Here is a 22,850-nt window from a genome sequence, read left to right as displayed (position 1 = left end):
GGGGAGGTCTGAGAACCTGGAGGGAAGACCAGCGTGATGCTGTGTGAGCCAGCAAGTTGAGTAGGAGAAATGGGTCGGTCAACTTGTATAATAACTTTATGCTCATGGTTGTTTTTGTACAGAATGGGTCGTGGAGAGCATACATAGCAGTGATGCTGATGACGATTCACGTAGCGAACAACTCTCAGGTAGGATCTAAAGGGAGACAATTCCTAGAACACTTGGGTTCCACCCGGTTCTTTAGAAACTAAGGAAGGTGAATAAGAAATCAGGAAGAAGAAGGAAATATGTGTAGAATTCTGATTTGTTCCTTCCAAATTAATGATATAATAGAGTTATTGTGTCCGTGTCCTTTGACTGTACTGTGCTTATAGTCATCTTTTATTTATTTTTTTTATTTTTTTTATTTTTTTTTATTTTTATTTTTTTTATTAGTTTCTGCTTTATAACAAAGTGAATCAGTCATACATATACATCTGTTCCCACATCCCCTCCCTCATGCATCTCCCTCCCTCCCACCCTCCCCATCCCACCCCTCCAGGCGGTCACAAAGCACCGAGCTGATCTCCCTGTGCTCTGCGGCTGCTTCCCACTATCTATCTACCTTACGTTTGGTAGTGTATATATGTCCATGCCTCTCTTTCCCTTTGTCACAGCTTACCCTTCCCCTTCCCCATATCCTCAAGTCCATTCTCAAGTAGGTCTGTGTCTTTATTCCCGTTTTACCTCTAGGTTCTTCATGACATTTTTTTTTTAAATTCCATATATATGTGTTAGCATACGGTATTTGTCTTTCTCTTTCTGACTTACTTCACTCTGTATGACAGACTCTAGGTCTATCCACCTCATTACAAATAGCTCAGTTTCGTTTCTTTTTATGGCTGAGTAATATTCCATTGTATATATGTGCCACATCTTCTTTATCCATTCATCCGATGATGGACACTTAGGTTGTTTCCAGCTCCGGGCTATTGTGAATAGAGCTGCAATGAACATTTTGGTACATGTCTCTTTTTGAATTATGGTTTTCTCAGGGTATATGCCTAGTAGTGGGATTGCTGGGTCATATGGTAGTTCTATTTGTAGTTTTTTAAGGAACCTCCATACTGTTCTCCATAGTGGCTGTACCAATTCACATTCCCACCAGCAGTGCAAGAGTGTTCCCTTTTCTCCACACCCTCTCCAGCATTTATTGTTTCTAGATTTCTTGATGATGGCCATTCTGACTGGTGTGAGATGATATCTCATTGTAGTTTTGCTTTGCATTTCTCTAATGATTAATGATGTTGAGCATTCTTTCATGTGTTTGTTGGCAGTCTGTATATCTTCTTTGGAGAAATGCCTATTTAAGTCTTCTGCCCATTTTTGGATTGGGTTGTTTGTTTTTTTGCTATTGAGCTGCATGAGCTGTTTATAAATTTTGGAGATTAATCCTTTGTCAGTTGCTTCATTTGAAAATATTTTCTCCCATTCTGAGGGTTGTCTTTTGGTCTTGTTTATGGTTTCCTTTGCTGTGCAAAAGCTTTGAAGTTTCATTAGGTCCCATTTGTTTATCTTTGTTTTTATTTCCATTTCTCTAGGAGGTGGGTCCAAAAGGATCTTGCTGTGATTTATGTCATAGAGTGTCCTGCCTATGTTTTCCTCTAAGAGTTTGATAGTTTCTGGCCTTACATTTAGGTCTTTAATCCATTTTGAGCTTATTTTTGTGTATGGTGTTAGGGAATGATCGAATCTCATACTTTTACATGTCCCTGTCCAGTTTTCCCAGCACCACTTATTGAAGAGGCTGTCCTTTCTCCACTGTACATTCCTGCCTCCTTTATCAAAGATAAGTTGGCCATATGTGCGTGGGTTTATCTCTGGGCTTTCTATCCTGATCCACTGATCTATCTTTCTGTTTTTATGCCAGTACCACACTGTCTTAATTACTGTAGCTTTGTAGTATAGTCTGAAGTCAGGGAGCCTGATTCCTCCAGCTCTGTTTTTCGTTCTCAAGATTGCTTTGGCTATTCGGGGTCTTTTGTTTTTCCAAACAAATTTTGAAATTTTTTGTTCTACTTCTGTGAAAAATGCCAGTGGTAGTTTGATAGGGATTGCATTGAATCTGTAGATTGCTTTGGGTAGTAGAGTCATTTTCACAATATTGATTCTTCCAATCCAGGAGCATGGTATATCTCTCCATCTATTTATATCATCTTTAATTTCTTTCATCAGTGTCTTATAATTTTCTGCATACAGGTCTTTTGTCTCCTTAGGTAGGTTTATTCCTAGATATTTTATTCTTTTTGTTGCAATGGTAAATGGGAGTGTTTTCTTGATTTCATTTTCAGATTTTTCATCATTAGTGTACAGGAATGCCAGAGATTTCTGTGCATTAATTTTGTATCCTGCTACTTTACCAAATTCATTGATTAGCTCTAGTAGTTTTTCGGTAGCATCTTTAGGATTCTCTATGTATAGTATCATGTCATCTGCAAACAGTGACAGCTTTACTTCTTCTTTTCCAATTTGGATTCCTTTTATTTCCTTTTCTTCTCTGATTGCTGTTGCTAAAACTTCCAAAACTATGTTGAATAAGAGTGGTGAGAGTGGGCAGCCTTGTCTTGTTCCTGATCTTAGTGAAAATGGTTTCAGTTTTTCACCATTGAGGACAATGTTGGCTGTGGGTTTTTCATATATGGCCTTTATTATGTTGAGGAAAGTTCCCTCTATGCCTACTTTCTGCAGGGTTTTTATCATAAATGGGTGTTGAATTTTGTCGAAAGCTTTCTCTGCATCTATTGAGATGATCATATGGTTTTTCTCCTTCAACTTGTTAATATGGTGTATCACATTGATTGATTTGCGTATATTGAAGAATCCTTGCATTCCTGGAATAAACCCCACTTGATCATGGTGTATGATCCTTTTAATGTGCTGTTGGATTCTGTTTGCTAGTATTTTGTTGAGGATTTTTGCATCTATGTTCATCAGTGATATTGGCCTGTAGTTTTCTTTCTTTGTGACATCCTTGCCTGGTTTTGGTATCAAGGTGATGGTGGCCTCGTAGAATGAGTTTGGGAGTGTTCCTTCCTCTGATATTGTTTGGAAGAGTTTGAGAAGGATGGGTGTTAGCTCTTCTCTAAATGTTTGATAGAATTCACCTGTGAAGCCATCTGGTCCTGGGCTTTTGTTTGATGGAAGATTTTTAATCACAGTTTCAATTTCAGTGCTTGTGATTGGTCTATTCATATTTTCTATTTCTTCCTGAGTCAGTCTTGGTAGGTTGTGCATTTCTAAGAATTTGTCCATTTCTTCCAGGTTGTCCATTTTATTGGCATAGAGTTGCTTATAGTAATCTCTCATGATCTTTTGTATTTCTGCAGTGTCAGTTGTTACTTCTCCTTTTTCATTTCTAATTCTACTGATTTGAGTCTTCTCCCTTCTTTTCTTGATGAGTCTGGCTAATGGTTTGTCAATTTTGTTTATCTTCTCAAAGAACCAGCTTTTAGTTTGGTTGATCTTTGCTATCGTTTCCTTCATTTCTTTTTCATTTATTTCTGATCTGATCTTTATGATTTCTTTCCTTCTGCTAACTTTGGGGGTTTTTTGTTCTTCTTTCTCTAATTGCTTTAGGTGCAGGGTCAGGTTGTTTACTCGAAATGTTTCCTGTTTCTTAAGGTGGGATTGTATTGCTATAAACTTCCCCCTTAGAACTGCTTTTGCTGCGTCCCATAGGTTTTGGGTCGTCGTGTCTCCATTGTCATTTGTTTCTAAGTATTTCTTAATTTCCTCTTTGATTTCTTCAGTGATCACTTCATTATTGAGTAGTGTATTGTTTAGCCTCCATGTGTTTGTATTTTTTACAGATCTTTTCCTGTAATTGATGTCTAGTCTCATAGCATTGTGGTCGGAAAAGATACTTGATACAATTTCAATTTTCTTAAATTTACCAAGGCTTGATTTGTGACCCAAGATATGATCTATCCTGGAGAATGTTCCATGAGCACTTGAGAAAAATGTGTATTCTGTTGTTTTTGGGTGGAATGTCCTATAAATATCAATTAAGTCCATCTTGTTTAATGTATCATTTAAAGCTTGTGTTTCCTTATTTATTTTCATTTTGGATGATCTGTCCATTGGTGAAAGTGGGGTGTTAAAGTCCCCTACTATGATTGTGTTACTGTCGATTTCCCCTTTTATGGCTGTTAGTATTTGCCTTATGTATTGAGGTGCTCCTATGTTGGGTGCATAAATATTTACAATTGTTATATCTTCTTCTTGGATCGATCCCTTTATCGTTATGTAGTGTCCTTCTTTGTCTCTTCTAATAGTCTTTATTTTAAAGTCTATTTTGTCTGATATAAGAATTGCTACTCCAGCTTTCTTTTGATTTCCATTTGCATGGAATATCTTTTTCCATCCCCTTACTTTCAATCTGTATGTGTCTCTAGGTCTGAAGTGGGTCTCTTGTAGACAGCATATATATGGGTCTTGTTTTTGTATCCATTCAGCCACTCTGTGTCTTTTGGTGGGAGCATTTAGTCCATTTACATTTAAGGTAATTATTGATATGTATGTTCCTATTCCCATTTCCTTAATGGCTTTGGGTTCGTTATTGTAGGTCTTTTCCTTCTGTTGTGTTTCTTGCCTAGAGAAGTTCCTTTAGCATTTGTTGTAAAGCTGGTTTGGTGGTGCTGAACTCTCTCAGCTTTTGCTTGTCTGTAAAGGTTTTAATTTCTCCATCAAATCTGAATGAGATCCTTGCTGGGTAGAGTAATCTTGGTTGCAGGTTTCTCTCCTTCATCACTTTAATTATGTCCTGCCACTCCCTTCTGGCTTGTAGAGTTTCTGCTGAGAGATCAGCTGTTAACCTGATGGGGATTCCCTTGTGTGTTATTTGTTGTTTTTCCCTTGCTGCTTTTAATAGGATTTCTTTGTGTTTAATTTTTGACAGTTTGATTAATATGTGTCTTGGCGTATTTCTTCTTGGATTTATTCTGTATGGGACTCTCTGTGCCTCCTGGACTTGATTAACTATTTCCTTTCCCATATTAGGGAAGTTTTCAACTATAATCTCTTCAAATATTTTCTCAGTCCCTTTCTTTTTCTCTTCTTCTTCTGGAACCCCTATAATTCGAATGTTGGTGCATTTAATGTTGTCCCAGAGGTCTCTGAGACTGTTCTCTGTTCTTTTCATTCTTTTTTCTTTATTTTGCTCTGCATCAGTTATTTCCACTATTTTATCTTCCACCTCACTTATCCGTTCTTCTGCCTCAGTTATTCTGCTATTGATCCCATCTAGAGTATTTTTCATTTCATTTATTGTGTTTTTAATCGATGCTTGATTCATCTTTAGTTCTTCTAGGTCCTTGTTAACTGTTTCTTGCATATTGTCTATTCTATTTCCAAGATTTTGGATCTGGGAAATAGAATCTTGGATCAGCTTTACTATCATTATTCTGAATTCTTTTTCAGGTAGACTGCCTATTACCTCTTCATTTGTTAGGTCTGGTAGGTTTTTATCTTGCTCCTTCACCTGCTGTGTGTTTTTCTGCTTTCTCATTTTGCTTATGTTACTGTGTTTGGGGTCTCCTTTTTGCAGGCTGCAGATTCGTAGTTCCCATTGTTTTTGGTGTCTGTCCCCCGTGGCTAAGGTTGTTTTAGTAGGTTGTGTAGGCTTCCTGGTGGGGGGGACTAATGCCTGTGTTCTGGTGGTTGAAGCTCGATCTTGTCTTTCTGGTGGACAGGTCCACGTCTGGTGGTGTGTTTTGGGGTGCCTGTGGCCTTATTATGTTTTTAGGTATCCTCTCTGCTAATGGGTGGGGTTGTGTTCCTGCCTTGCTAGTTGCTTGGCATAGGGTGACCAGCACTGTAGCTTGCTGGTCGTTGACTGAAGCTGGGTGCTGGTGTTGAGATGGAGATTCCTGGGAGATTTTCGCTGCTTGATATTATGTGGAGCTGGGAGGTCTCTTGTGGACCCGTGTCCTGAAGTTGGCTCTCCCACTTCAGAGGCACAGCACTAACTACTGGCTGCAGCACCAAGAGCCTTTCATCCACCCGGCTCAGAATAACAGTGAGAAAAAGTAGAAAGAAATAATTAGTAGAAGAAAGAAAGAGAGATTGAAAGAAAGGAAGAAGGGAAGGAAGGAAGGAAGGAAGAAAGAAAGAAAGGAGGGAGGGAGGAAGGATGGAAAGAAAGGAAAGAAAGGAGGGAGGGAGGGAGGAATGAAAGCAAAAGGAAGAGTGAATGGAAGAAGAGAGGGAGGGAGGGAGGAAGGAAAGAAAGAAAGAAAGACAGGAGGTAGGGAGGGAGGGAGGAAGGAAAGAAAAAGAAAGTGGAAAGAAGAAGGGTGGGAGGGAAGGAGGGATGGAGGAAAGAAAAAGAAAGAAGGAAAGGAGGAGCGGAGGGAGGGAGGGAGGAAGGGAAGGGAGGAAAAAAAGAAAGAGCAGGTAAAGTAAAATAGAATAAAGTATGACATATAGTAGCGTTATTAAAATTAAAAAGTAATTATTGAAAAAAAACACGGACCGAAAGAGCCCTGGGACATATGGTGGAAGCAAAGCTATACAGAGAGAATCTTACACAGAAGATTACACATACACATTCACAAAAAGAGAGCAGGGGGAAAAATCAAAAATCTTGCTCTCCAAGTCCACCTCCTCGATTTGGGATAATTCGTTGTAAAAAGAGGAAAAGGGCGAAAAGTCTGAAATCTTGCTAAGTCCACCTCCTTAATTTGAGATAATTCGTTGTAAAAAGAGGAAAAAAAAGGGGGGGAAAGTCTTAAATCTTGTCCTCAAGGTCCACTTCCTCAATTTGGGATGATTCGCTGTCCATTCATGCACTCCACAGACGCAGGGCACATCAAATGGACCGTGGAGCTTTAATCCGCTGACTCGGAGGCTTTTGGGGGGTCTGAGGTCTTCTGTCAGCGTTCAGTAGGTGTTCTGTTGGAGTTGTTCCACGTGTAGATGAATTTCTGATGTATCTGTGGGGAGGAAGGTGATCTCCGCGTCTTACTCTTCCGCCATCTTCCTCCGGCTCCACTCAAAATGTCTTAAAGACTGATGGTGAAAGAGTGGATGCTTTCCCCTAAGATCAGGAACAAGACAAAGATATCCACTCCTCCCAGTTCTAGTCAACATAGTACTGGAGATTCAGTAAGCATCCCTGCTGGCACCCTGACCTTGGGATTTCAGTCTCCAGAACTCGGCGGGCAGGCGTCTCCTCAGGAAGGCCGGCAGTAGGCTGTCCTCGATGTAAGGGTTGCCCAGGCGGAGCAGCCCCGAGCCGAAGGCCCCGTCGGGATCCGTCTATAGTCATCTTTTCTTGCTTTGCCATTCAGAAATTTTCTTTCTCACAAGACTACTCTTTCATTGCTTTTTCACTGCCAAAGATGAAAGCTTCGTTTCTGTTTGGTACCTGGAGTGTATTTTGCACCAGGGATTTTGGTTTCCTTTTTACATTCACGTATGATGGCCATATCCTAGTGGGAACAAAAGTCTCATAATCAATTGACACTGGAGAACAAGTCCTTATATTTAGTGTCAGGTGGTGGATGAGACTTGAACTCTCTCCCTCTACACTTTCAGGACTTGTAGCTTCATCTTACTTTTGTCCTCACTGTTGATTCCTCATGGAAAATGCGCTCCATGAGGTGGATGAGTCACAGAACACATGCTTTGGGATCACTGCATGTGCTCAGTCTCCTCATTTCAGCCTCAGCACCTCCCAAGGCTGATGTGCTGACATGCTTCCATTTGAGAGGGCTCCACGTCCAGCTGCCCCTAAAGACCCTTCATGGCCGGCAGGAATTCTAGAGGACTGTGTGAAGGGGCTGCTGGGCTTCTTCACACACTGGCTCTCACAGCCCTGCTAACCTGGTCTCCTGGAATTGACTGACCAGGACCAGGACAGAGACTCAGGGCAGCAGGACTCAGGGTCACTCCTCTTCTTACAACCCACTGCCCCATCCGGCCAGCCCTGCCCCTGATCCCCACACTCCAGTCCTGCATAACCTCTGACCTTTCCTCAAGCCTGCCTTGGTCTTATCCTTCCCAGTTCTTCCAAGGCTGGGGTAAACCCTGTCAGGTGCTGTGTGTTTATAAGGCTTCCTCTGCTGTAGAATTTTGTTTCAGTATTCCAGACTAAGGGAATTGGGACAAGTTACTTTTAACTCTAATATTGCTTTCATCCTCTCTAAGGGGCTAAGAGACTTACAGAGTAGTTTTGAAGTACCTAAGATTAGCTCAGGCACAGGACACTTACTTCTCTTGTGAAGTTGGTTGCATATCTAGGCTATTTTGGAGAATGCTACAATGAACCTAACTTCATCTCATTGTGATATTGATTTAATTTCATTTCGATATATACCCAGAACTGTGATTGCTGAATCATATGATATTTCTGTTTATAATTTTATAAGGAACCCCCATACTCTTTTTCATAATAGCTGCACCATTTTACATTCCCACCAGCAGCGTACAATATTTCCAATTCCCGACATCTTGGCCTTCACCTGCGGGCTCTAGAGCACAGGCTTAGTAGTTGTTGTGCACGGGCTTAGTTGCTCCATGGGTGGATTCTTAGTGAACAAAACTGGGTTCCAGCATGCCTACTACTGGGCCAATTACAACTTCATTTCATAAGAAATCTCATCTCTTAGTACGTCTCATAGCATTCTGAATGGTTATGATACATCTCTCTGCCACTTCCCTCATTCTAACTGTTTCCTCTTAGAGCCTCGGGATGAGTCCTCCCCTCTTACCAGAAGCACCTAGTGCTAGGCAGGCCTCCTTCCTTTTGCAGGGAGCCCATGCTTGTACCCACATGCCACACCCAGTTCTGGAGGAGTCCGAGAAAGAAGGAGCCTCCAGGAGTAGATGGAGGAAATTCACTCCACCTTTCTCCTTTGAGGCTAATATTCACTATCGGATTCTGTGCTAAGGAAACGAAATGTCCTTCTCCTGTGGAAAGTCTGTCTTCCATCACTTGTGCCGGCCCTGTTTCTGTGTGCTGGGCAAGAAACACTGCATACAGTGAAGACAGAACCAAGAGATCTACCCCATGGATTGAGCTCAGGTTGGGCGCTGACTCCCTTCCTAGGATGGCGGAGAGGAGGTTGTGCTTTGCAAGGTGGGACACAGAAACCAAGCAGTGTGACAAGAGCATTTCCACTCATGTTGCTGTGCAAGCTGCCAGATGAAGTAGGTTCTTGATATTTTCTGAAGGCTTTTGCAAGCAAACAAGTCTGGGAGTAAAGTCAATTAAAACATGGAAACTTATACTTAAAAATTTTTTTCGATAGTGAGTCCTTTGAGAAATACATACTTTAATAGAATATGATTGCCTTATATGTGTCAATATTTTCCCCACCAAAGAAAAAACTGAAAATGTTTGATTTTAAAATGTCACTTGTTTACCCAAGAGACTGTGTATGAGTAAAGTTGTTCTAGAAATCCTCAATCCCTAGGTCATAGTTTCCTGATGTTGCTGAGGGGAACCCTGGTGTGCGATTCAGTGCCTGCTACTCACAGGGAGGCTCTTAAGAACTCAGAGACCCGCTCAGTGGACCCCACGTGTGAGGACAGGATTGGAGCCTCGGGCTGGACTTGAAGAGGGAAATGCTTTAGAGAAGTGGAAGGAGATAGAGTAAGGGCACCTGAGCCATGGGGAGTCAGGGGTGGTTGGTTTAGAGATCAAGGAAAAGTGTCCACCTGTGCACAGCCTGGGCCACACTTAGGATGCTATTGGCACTTCTGCTTGAATGGGGAAGAGAAAGGACATCCCCCTCTGCTGGAGTGAACTCTGGAGAGTTGTCTTCTTTAAAGCCTGGGGAGAGGAGCTTCTCTCCCATTATCTCCTGATACCTGTGTACATTCGAGACACTTCCTCCTTTCTTCTTTCCCGGTGTTGACTCCCTTTCCTTATTTTTCTTCTTTTTCCCACTTTTTCCACTTTGTATTTATTTTACATATGTTTATTTTATTGTTGTAAAAGTACACATACAATGAAATCCAACGTCTTAACAAGTTTTGAAATGTCCAGTCAGTCCTGTTGACTACATGCACCTTGTTGTACAGCATGTGTCTAGAACTTTTCCATTTTGAAATAACACATTCTAACCATTGAACAGAGACTTCCCTTGTCAACCTCCTGCCAGCTTTCGGAACCACCCTTCTACTCTCTGCTTCTCGGAGTTTTCTTTCAGTTTTTGACCTTCTGTGACTGGCTTATTTCACTCTTACAAATGTCCTCCAAGTTCTTTCGTGTTGCTGCAAATGGCAGCATTTCCTTCTTTTTCAAAGACTGAATGACATTCCACTGTATGTATACACCACATTTTCTTTATTTAATTCATCTTCCCATGGACACTAGGCAGTTTTCCTATATTGTGTATTGTGTATAATGCTGCAATGGTCATGAGATTGTAGATATCTCTTGGACATTCTTGTTTTATCTCCTTTGTATACAAACCTAAATGAGTGATTGCTGGATTTTATGAGAGTTCTCTTAATAATTTTGGGGGGAACTCCATTCTGTTTTCCATAATGGCTACACTATTTTACATTACTACAGGGTACAAAACAGGATACAGAAGTTCCACTTCTTCACATCTTTGCCAGAATCCATTAATTTTCTTTCTTTTCTTCTTTTTTTTTTTTTTTTTTTTTTGCAGTACACGGGCCTCTCATTGTTGTCAGTCCTCCCGTTGCGGAGCACAGGCTCCAAACGCACAGGCTCAGCGGCCATGGTTCATGGGCCAAGCCGCTCAGCGGCATGTGGGATCCTCTCAAACCGGGGCACGAACATGTGTCCTCTGCATCGGCAGGCGGACTCTCAACCACTGTACCACCAGGGAAGCCCTTATTGTCTTTTTATAATACACATTCTAACAGGTGTGAGTGATATATCCTTGTGGCTTGATTTCCATTTCCCTGATGCTTGGCGATGTTGAGCAAATTTTCATATGTAGATTGACCACTTGTATGTCTTTATGGAGAAATGTCTAGTGAAGCTTTTTACCCATTTTTAAACTCAGTTATTTGCCCGCTGTTTTCTGAAATTGCCTTGTAGTAGTTTCTTTTATATTCTGGATATTGGTCCCTTATTTAGATACAAGGTTTACACATATTTCCTCCCATGCTATAGGTTGCCTTTTCATTCTGTTGATTGTTGAAGAGACTATACTTTCTTCACTTGGTTATCTTAGAACCTTAGCCAAGATCAGCTGACCATATATATGTGCGTTTATTTGGCATCTCCCTATTATATTTCATTGGTCTATCTCACTGTCTTGATGCCAGTAGCAGACTGTTTTGACTACTGTGACATTGTTATGTGTTTTGAGTTCAGGAAGTGTTAATCTCCATCATTGCTCTTTGCTCTGAAGATTGTTTTATCCACTTGGTGGCGTTCCATATGTATTTTAGGATTCTGTCCGCTTCTATAATAATGACATGGAATTTTGTGGGTTGTTGCAATATATGTGTACATCACTTTATGTAGTATAGAAATGCCAACAGTATTTAATAATCCAGTCTATGAACATGGTATGTCATTCCAATTACTTGTCTCTTCTTTAATTTCTTTCCGCAATGTCCTGTAGTTTTCAGTATACAAATTTTTCACCTCCTACGGGGTCTTTTCCACTGCCTTCCTCAGGTCTTCTAGAGTCAGGGGTGAGAAGGATGGACTCATGCAGAGAGTGAAATCCCTCCCTCCCCTCTGCACCTACTCTGTGATTATGCCTAATACAGGTGTACTGGGCCATGCCCTTCACCTCTGTCTACAAGTGGGCCCCTTGCTGAGAATTCCTCTTGGATCTGAGTGTTGACTGTACTATTTCAGTGTCCATAAGGACTCTCGCAATGCCTGGCGTGGGTCCAAGAGCCCAAGATATACCTACATACGAATGATCATATCAGGCCATCAAATTTTCTGCAGTAAAGAACAACCAGGGGAGGGGTGGCTGGTTGCCTCTTTCTCATCTTTGGATTTCTTAGAGCTGAGCTTTCCAGTGTGGTAGCCACTAACCAAATGTGTCTATTTATAATTAATTTAGTTCAAACAATAATTAACTCATTCTATTAAAAAATGCAAAAAACACACAATTGCTTGGTCACACTAGCCATGTTTCAACTGTGTCTGTAACATCTGGAATTTCAGAATGGTAAGGTTGACGGTGAAAGCTATAAATGGGTCTATAGAAGTGAGGGGTTGAACGGTGATTTTCTCAGCATCTCTCCCTCATTTGAAATTTTCAACTGTGATCAATATCTTATTGAAGGTCTCTGTCTGCACAGAGCATAGGGGAGGTCTGAGGACCTGGAGGGAAGACCAGTGTGATGCTGTGTGAGCCAGCAAGTCGAGTAGGAGAAATGGGTGGGTCAACTTGTACAATAACTTTATGCTCATGTTTGTGTTCATACAGAATGCATCGTGGAGAGCATACATAACAGCGATGCTGATGACGATTCACGTAGGGAACAACTCTCAGGTAGGATCTAAAGCGAGACAATTCCTAGTACACTTGGGTTCCACCCGGTTCTTTAGAAACTAAGGAAGGTGAATATGAAATCAGGAAGAAGAAGGAAATATGTGTAGAATTCTGATTTCTTCTTTCCAAATTTTAATGATATAATAGAGTTATGGTGTCCATGTCCTTTGACTGTACTGTGCTTATAGTCATCTTTTCTTGCTTTGCCATTCAGAAATTTTCTTTCTCACAAGACTACTCTTTCATTGCTTTTTCACTGCCAAAGATTAAAGCTTCATTTCTGTTTGGTACCTGGAGGGTATTTAGCACCAAGGATTTTGGTTTCCTTTTTATATTCACGTATGATGGCCATATCTTAGTGGGAACAAAACTCTCATAATCATTTGACACTGGAGAACAAGTTCTTATAGTGAGTGTCAGGTGGTGGATGAGACTTGAACTCTCTCCCTCTACACTTTCAGGACTTGTAGCTTCACCTTACTTTTGTCCTCACTGTTTATTCCTCATGGAAAGTGCGCTCCCAGAGGTGGATGAGTCACAGAACACGTGCTTTGGGATCACTGCATGTGCTCAGTCTCCTCATTTCAGCCTCAGCACCTCCCAAGGCTGATGTGCGGACATGCTTCCATTTGAGAGGGCTCCACGTCCAGCTGCCCCTAAAGACCCTTCATGGCCGGCAGGAATTCTAGAGGACTGTGTGAAGGGGCTGCTGGGCTCGCTTCACACACTGGCTCTCACAGCCCTGCTAACCTGGTCTCCTGGAATTCACCAGCCCCAGGACAGAGACTCAGGGCAGCAGGACCCAGGGTCACTGCTCTTCTTACAACCCACTGCTCCATCCGGACAGCCCTGCCCCTGCTCCCCACACTCCAGTCCTGCCTACCCTCTGACCTTTCCTCAGGCCTGCCTTGGTCTTATCCTTCCCAGTTCTTCCAAGGCTGGGGTAAACCCTGGCAGGTGCTGTGTGTTTATGAGGCTTCCCCTGCTGTAGAACTTTTGTTTCAGTATTCCAGACTAAGGGAATTGGGACAAGTTACTTTTAACTCTAATATTGCTTTCATCCTCTCTAAGGGGCTAAGAGACTTACGGAGTTGTTTTGAAGTACCTAAGGTTAGCTCAGGCACAGGACACTTACTTGTTTTGTGAAGCTGGTTTCATATCTAGGCTATTGTGGAGAATGCGGCAATGAACCTAAGTTCATCTCATTGTGATACTGATTTAATTTCCTTTGGATATATACCCAGAACTCTGATTGCTGAATCATATGATATTTCTGTTTATAATTTTATAAGGAACCCCCATACTCTTTTTCATAATAGCTACACCATTTTACATTCTCACCAGCAGTGTACAAAGTTTCCAATTCTCCACATCTTGGCCTTAAAGTGCTAATTTTTTTTTTTTATAATACACAGCCTAACAGGTATGAGGTGTTGATTTGCATTGCCCTGATGATTAGTGAGGTTGAGAACCTTTTCCTATATTTGTTAGCCATTTGTATGTCTTTTTCAGGAAATGTCTTATTTAAGTCTTTGCACATTTCTGAACCCAGTTATTTACCCTTTTTAATTTTTTAACTTAGTTTGCATTTGAGTTGTAGTGTTTTTCTTATATGTTTTGGACATTAGCTCCTTTTCTGATATATGTTTGTAATCTTTCTGTAAGTTATATTTTCATCCTATTGACTGTTGAGAAAACTATACTTTCCTTATTTGTTCTCTTAGAATCTTGGTGAATTTCATTTGGCCATGTATCTATGAGTTTTCTTGGGGGTTATTTATTCTGGTCTTTAGGGCTATGTATCTGTTTCTATGTCAGTATCATACAGTTTTGATTCCTGTGGCTTTGTAATGTGTTTTGAAGTCAGGAAGTGAGAAACCTTCATCTATGGTCTTTGTTCTCAGGATTGTTTTGTCTGTTTGGAGTCCTTAGTGGTTCCATATGTATTTTAGGATCTTTTTTTTTTTTCTATCTCTTTGAAAATGACATTGGGATTTTGATAGGTATTACAATGAATTTATACTTACCTTTGGGTAGTGTAGAAATGTCAACAATAATAAGTTTCCAGTCTATGAATATGCTATGTCATTTCAATTATTTGTTCCTTGTTTAATTCTTTCACCAGTGGTTTGTAGTTTTCAGTGTACAGGCTATTTACCTTCTAAGGGCATTTTGTCCCTTCCTTCCCTGGATGTTTCAGAGGCAGTGGTGAGAAGGATGGCCTCATGAAGTGAGTGAATGTCCCTCCCTCCCTTCTGCACCTGCTCGCCGATTATGTCTAGCACAGGTGCACTGGACCATGCTCATTACCTCTCCCCTCAAGTGGAACACCTGTCGGGAATTCCTCTAGGATCTGGGTGTTGACATTACTGTTTCAGTGTCCCCAAGGTCTCATGAGTGCCTGGCAAGTGTGCATGAGCCTAGGAAACACCTACAAATGAATCATCAAATCTGGCCAGCAAACTGCCCTGCAGGTGTTGGGCTGCACCTCTCACGCCTGCAAGCCCTGTACTTGCTCAGCCTCAGGGCTAAAGAAAGAGCCCGGAGTCAGGGACAGAGACATTCATGGTTTAATAGATGGGAGATCTTTCACGTCAGAAGCAAAGTGGTCCTGGAGAGACATCCCACTGTAGATAGGCGATGGCAGGCAGAATGCAGCAGCAGCAGTAGCAGCATTCTTCACTCTGGGTGGAATAGGCAGGCTTCCAGTTAAAGGGGGAATTGACAGCAGATGGGCTCATCGGTTACCAGGGAAACCAGCAGAGGGACACATCCCTCTTACCCCCTTGGGCTAAGTATCTTCAAGGGGCAGAGGTTTTTCCTTTGGTAAACCATCAGCAAACAGCCATCTTGAGTGGGTAGACCATACCGAGGGGAATAACCAGGGGAGCGGTGGTAACATCCCCCATATATTTTATATATATGTATATATATATATGGAGAGAGAGAGAGAGAGAGAGAGAGAAAGGGATGTGTATTACAGTGTGGTAGCCACTAGCTATATGTGCCTGTTATAATTTATTTAATTCAATCAATGATTAACTCAGTGTATTAAAATAAAACAAAATAAAATATCCAATTACTCAGTCACATTAGTCACATTTTAAATGTATCCCTAATACTTGTAAATTCACGTTTGTGTTTCTACAGAATCGACTTTGGATAACATTTGTGGCTGTGATAAGGAAAAGGATACAGGTAGGAACAACACTTAGGTAGGATCTAATGGCAGAGGCTTCCTGGAACTTTAGGGTTACATCTCCTGCTTTGGAGACTGAGGAAGGTGGATATGAAATCAGAAAGAAGAATGAAATATGTGTAGAGTTCTGGCTTGTTTTTTTCATATTTTAGTGATACAATAGAGAGAAATTGTGTCCTTAGACGTGACTGTGCTCTATAATCACCTTTTCTTGATCTGCTCATCCAAAATGATCTTTTCCACATGAGCTGCTCTTTCTTGCGCTTGTCACTGCCTAATATGGAAGTTTATTTTCTGGTTAGCACATCTAGGGTATTGTGCACAGGGGAGTAGGAAAGTTGAGGGCGGCAACCTTATGTTGGAGGTCAGAGACCCAGTTCTTCATTGCAGAGGTGGTACAATTGAGGCCCTGGGAGGTCGTGGAGATGAGAACACAGGGGTCTCAAGGTCACATCCCAACTCTGAATCTTCCCTTTCCTTTCCCACGTCCACCCCAACATGGCTGCTGCCCTTGGACACCACAATTCTACATGACAGATGACGACGTTTCTGACAAAGAGAGCAACATGCGGATGGTAATTTATTTCCTGTTGCAAGTCTGTTTCTAAATTTTCTTTTTCAGATCCATAGACTCTTCCTTGTAACCCTACCCCGTCTCCTCTTTCCCTCTTTTTATCATTGTCATTCTGGAGGACCTGGTCTCATCCAGGCTCCGGGGGTCCTGGGATCTTATATTAGATCTGTGAACTCTCTCTGCAGGCCTCCTCCCACACTTTCTTAGCATGTCCCTGGCTCCTGACCAGAGGTCTGCACCATTGAATCTCTCTTTGTCATCATGAGTGGCCTGAGCAGGAGATGGGGCTCGAGTCAGCAGGTCTGGGCCCACCCCAGCCTTAGGGGCCCACGGTGGAGTCCGGCTCTGCTGTGAGCTACCCCATATGGTTGTTTTCCTGCCCTGGGTGGCCGTGGACCTGGCTGACTGTTCTCTTCCTTCCAGATGTCAAGATATTCTCTGTCCCCCTTCTTGAGAGAAGTTTTTGAGGAATTCCTTTCTGATGAAGAGGAAGACCAGGAAGAGGAAGCATGAACGTGGAGGGCTGGGGGTGAAAAGGTGGGGCAGACAAGTGCACGTGTTCTCCATCCGTAAGTCCCCAGCTTACATTTTGGTGCTTCAGAAACACCAGCCAAAACAGTGGGGACTGCTGTTGAGTGTGACCACAAAGGTGGTGACAAGAGGATGGTAATAAACCCTGCAGACAAGTGGAGGATGCCAGGAGCACATCTCCCCAGGGCACATGTACCCACCCACACAAGCCCCCATGTTTGCTGGGCTGCGTCCTCCGGCAGCTGTTACATCTACAGGGGAGGCTGTAGGGCACTGCGGGGCCACCATGTGCATGACTCTAGGAGGTGCTGTTCCAGCGTGTTCCCTTTGAAGAGCCCCACTGGAAAGTTCATCACCTCTCTCTGCGGGACCGAGCCCTGCCCTCCCAACCGCCCTAAAGGCAGCAGGGAGCATCCCCAGTTAATCGCTAGCTGTGGTGAGAGTTTGGGCGGTCCTCGACCTCCCCAGTCCCAGCACTCCTGGGAAAAGTGTGAAGAAGACACAGGCGCCCAGTGCTCTTGCACGCAGAGAGCTCACCTGGCCCAGCTCTGCATCCCTGTGGGTGCTTCACAGTCCTGGCATCAGGTAGGGCCACTGCAGGATTCCAGCCTGCCTGGAGTTGCCCAAGCCCTGGGGGTCCCTCACCCTCTGTGGGGCCCCTGGGGGGCCTGGGTCACTTCACGGCACCATTTCTCAACCTGAGGTTGGAGGTTCTGTAGATTCTTTTGTGTATGTGTTCAATTCAAGTTAAGGAAAACCAGAAAGCAGTTCAGTGCAATGCTTATTTGGGATGAGTTAAAGGGGCAGGATTCAAGTTACTCATGTTCTTTTTATTTGTTTTTCCAACTCTGTCATTAAATAACATAAATATAACTTGTCTTATTACAGTTTGAAAAGCAGTGTCTTCTGTCCACTTTTAAAGTTGCAATATGCTAAACAGATAAAACGTGTGTTTTCATTACAGCAGCATAATAACATTTTAAAATTATAAACCTCAGGAGAGTTTGGCTGGGGGTTAGAAAGAATTATAAGGGAAAATAGAAACTCCAGGTGTCTCCATTTCCAGTGTGCAGGTCTTATGAGCAGTTACACTGAGTGTAGGATGGAGGGGCATGTTCACCCACCCCCTGTGTCATCAGACCTCCGGCTCCTCACAGGGCCCAGGGTGGTTGGGAATCAGCCTTTTCGTCCCGGATCCCTGAGCCCCCCTGCTTTCCTCTGCCTCAGTCTCACTGTCCAGGGACCCGTCAGTTGAAGGCTGCCCGGCCAAAAGCCCAGGTATAATCGGTCCTGTGGGACATTTCTAGACACTCCCTGCTAGCAGACCACACGTTCAGCAAAGAGCAGCAAACAGACCCCAGTGCCCTGTGGATCTGACCCCTGGGGACATGAGGGCCCAAGGCCAAGTCCAGGGCCCGAGGAGCCTTCCAGATCCTGCTCACCCTCCCCAGGGAGCCCTCTTCCATCTGACTGTACACCTCCTCAGTGACTCCATTGCCTATGTTTGTGCTGCAGGTTCTGGTCTCACTCCTGTAAAGGCCTGGACCTGGAGCCCAGGAGCGTCATCTGAACCAAGATCGGGAGCAACGTCACTTCTAGTCTCCTGAGGCCTCTTCATTTAATACAAGCTCGGTTGTTTCATTGTGCAGATTTAGTATTAGTTTTAGCTACAGTTTTATCTATTATTTATATATCTATGTTCTATATGTTCAATATGTATCTATATATTTGATATTTATATGTTTTTTAATTAAATTATATTATCTATCTAGTTGCTTTTAAAATAATTTTCTATAAAATAAAACACGTGTATAGAAAAGCACCCTCAACAGAGGTAGAACTTAATGAATTGTTGTAAGGTAGTCACCCTGGTATCTACCACCAAGATCGTGCTCTCTCTCTCACACACAATCCTTATTCAGTCTAAGTTGAGTAAGGAACTGCAAATTTTCTATTTACCATCTGTCCTTATGTCACTTTCTAAGGATTCTGTTTTCTGAAGTCTGTTCATTCCATTGTTCATGGGAACAATATTACCCTAGATCTTTCATGATTTGATGTCAGGACTTTCGATATTCAGTCTGCTTGGCTGGTAAAAATTTCATGATTCATCATTTCTCTCCTTGCCTATCTTAAATATGTTTCTCTATTATCTTCTGACACAGAGAATTTCTCTCCGAAAAGGCTCTTAAAATTCTAATTTTTATTCCCTTCTCTTTTTCCTGTGCTTTTATTCTAGCTGCCCAAAGTATTTTTATTTTTAAAGCCTAGTAATTTTTCCATAGTATTATTTGCTATTGGTCATTGCAATTGAATGCTCATTGTTCATTTTAATAAACAATTTCAAAGCCTTTTTTGTTTCAGAAAACTTTGTATCAGAATGTTTAATATTTGCTTTGTATCTTTGCTTTGATTTTACTCTTTCAGGGACCTCAACATTCATATATCAGATCTCTTATGATGATCTTCCACTTTTAACACATTGATCAAATATTTTACAATTTCTTGCTTAATTCATTTTTGCCAGGAGTGTTTTTTTTTAATCTAATTGAAGTATATTTTTAATTTAGTTGAACTACAACACAGAGTTCCAGGTGCACAATAGAGTGATTTGATATTTCTATGCATTACAAAATGATCACCACGATAACTCTAAATACCATCTGTAACCAAATTATTATAATATCATTGACTATATTCTCCATGGTGCCCATTTTGTCCCCAGGATGCATTTATTTTGTAACTGGAAGTTTGTAAGTCTTGCTCCGCAGCATGTGGGATCTTCCCGGACCGGGGCACAAACCCATGTCCCCTGCATCGGCAGGCGGACTCTCAACCACTGCGCCACCAGGGAAGCCCAGTTTGTAACTCTTAATCTCTCTCAGCTATTTCTCTCAACACCGCACCCTTCTCCCCTCTGGCAACCACTTCATTGTTCTCTGTATCTATGACTGCCTTACTATTTTGTTACGTTGGTTAACTTTTTTGTTGCCATGAATAAGTGACATCATACTGTAATTGTCTTTGTCTGACTTATTTCACTTAGCATTAATACCCTCTAGGTCCATCCTTGTTGTCACAAATGATAAGATTTCATTCTTCTTTATGCCTGGGTTATATCTTATATATATATGGAATATTATCCATATGTATATGCATATATATATACATACACACACACACACACACACACACACACACACACACCCCACATCTTCTTATCCATTCATCACTTGATAAGACGCTTTGAAAAACCCATAAGTGGAATTGCTGGATCATATGGTATTTCTATATTTTTAGGGAAAACTCCATACTTAATGTGTACTGCTTAAGATATTACCTAGTAATGCATCTTACTACATTTTACCTAATGCTGCAGAATTAAAAATTTATAATAAAAATAGTCCTGGGCTTCCCTGGTGGAACAGTGGTTGAGAGTCCGCCTGCCAATGCAGGGGACATGGGTTCGTGCCCCGGTCCGGGAAGATCCCACATGCCGGGGAGCGGCTGGGCCCGTGAGCCATGGCCGCTGAGCCTGCGCGTCCGGAGCCTGTGCTCCGCAACGGGAGAGGCCACAACAGTGAGAGGCCCGCGTACCACAAAAAAAAAAAAAAAAAAAAAAAAAAGTCCTTTTACATCAGAATCGAAAAACTTAGAATTTAAGTTTCATAGCAATCTATTTTAGGAGTCTGAAAACTAACCTGTGGGTCAAATCTGGTCTGTCACCTGCTTATTGTTTAATAAAGTTTTATTGTAACACAGACTTGCACATTTGTTTCCATATGTCTACATATCATCTGTGACTGCTTTTGTGCTACAAATGCTGAGTTTAGTAGTTGTCACAAAGACTGTACCATCTACAAAGCCAAAACTATTTACTATTTGACCCTATAAACAAAGTTTGTTGACTTCTGCATTTATTTAAAAAGTACATATCATTCTATCTTCAGTTTGAATACAGTATCTTCTAAGATTTTTTCACGCAATTTCTCCTGCCTACACTGTTCTTCCCTTCTGTAGATTGTTGTTAAAATTATAGATATATCCATACGATTCACTGCTTGCTTTTTCTGTTTTTCTTACAAGTATCTTCCTAGCACTATAAAGTTGAAACTATACTTATTTGATATTCTTTATTACAGAGCCCATTTTAAATACCATTTCACTGAAATATATTTTTCTCTATACATTAGTATCCACTTATACAAGCAAGCATATGACAAATCAGACAACATCATCAATTCATAAAAAGTGTCATTAGATGAAAGCATCATTTTTAATTTTTCCATATATTCTCCAATAATAGTGTTTGTCATTTGTTTCCATTAACTGAAATCAAAAGACATAATGGCTATAAACATAAACTCTGCATTATTACTGATACATTAACCAACTAATGTCTTGACAACCTCTCCATTAGAGATACTAAAACTCCCATTCTTGAAAAACTGAATTAATGCACAACAGTCTGCAAGCAAAGAGTTAACATCTTGATTTTATTGATAAACTTGAAGAAAAACAATGTTATAAACTATGAAAAGGATAATATATAGTTTTTGAGAAGGTAATGCATGCTCAATAGTAAAATTCAAACAATAAATAAAGTACAAGCAGAAAGAAATTCCACAAACTTGGTAATTAAGTAACCATTGTCAATATTTGATGAGACTCATTCAATCAGAAAACTACATAATCCAAAATATTACAGCATGTTGAAGTTTCACAAAATCAACCCATCTTTGCATCAACACCACTCAGATGCAGAAACGAACATCACCACACCTCAAAAGACCCTTAATGTCTCCTACCAGTCAATATGTCCCAAGCACAACCACAATCCTGAATTCTCCCAACATAGACTTGTTTTGTCTATATCGGAACTTTGTGTAATGGGATCATAAAGAATATAGTTTTTTGTCTTTGGCTTCTTTCACTCAACACTGTGTTTTTGAGATTTATCCATATGGTTGCTAATATACTAAGTGTATAAAATCTCCTTGCTGTATAGTGTTCCATTATTCAAATAAACTATAACTGGTTTATTTTTCTACTCATGAGAAGCATTTAGCTAGTTTCCAGTCACTAACTGTTACAGATAATGCTCCTATAGGCATATACACATATTTATTCTAGATAATTATATTACAGATGTGCATATGTTTAATATGGTAGATAATACCAAACTTTTCCAAAGGTGTTCTACCAGTTTACACTCCAAACAGTAATATATATGAACTCCAGTTGTTAAACACATTCATCACATTTTGGTATTTTTTCTTTTACATTTTAGCCATCCTGTTGAGTATGTAATGAATCCTAACTTTGCTTTAATATACATTTTTCCTGATGACTAATAATGGTATGCATATAAGTTTTGGGTCATCCCTTTCTTTTGCCAACTCTTGTGGGGTTATTTGCCTTTTATTATTAATACATTGGAATTCCTTATATTTGGGGATATGAGTCTTTTCTTAGAAAAATATATATTTTAAATAACTTTATCCATACTTTGGCCTGTGTATTTACTCTTATAAAAGGCCTTTTATGAGCAGAAGTTCTTATTCTTAATATAGTCCAATCTCTTATCTTTTCCTGTATGGTTATTGCTTTTCAAGGCCGGGTTAAGAAATAATTCCTACTCCAAGATTTTGAAGATATTTCCCTATGTTTTATCTTGTAAGAGAGAACTATTTTTACTCACATTTAAATCTATAACCTACCTGGAATATATTTTTGTGTTTAGTGTGAGGTAGGGGTCACATTTTTGTTTTCCTGTGTACCTATTTAAATGAAACCACAGTATTTCTAAAAAATACTACATTTCACTGCAGTGGAAGATTTGTCACACATGAGCTAACCATGTAAAGTACATGTCTGTCTGGCTTCTCTTTTATTCTATTTTACTGGCCTTTTTTTTCTTTTTTCTATTATTACACTAATGCTTCACTGTCTTATTTACCAATGCTTTATAAGAGCTTTGCTACCTGGTGGTAAATGATGATGATACCAGCAATTGTGATACAAAACATCTTTGCTTTATGCAATTTTTCTTATGTTGTTCAGT

Source organism: Hyperoodon ampullatus (assembly GCF_949752795.1).
Source record: "Hyperoodon ampullatus genome assembly, chromosome: 2".
Classification (NCBI taxonomy): Eukaryota; Metazoa; Chordata; class Mammalia; order Artiodactyla; family Ziphiidae; genus Hyperoodon; species Hyperoodon ampullatus.
Note: the sequence above shows the minus strand (reverse complement) of the source record.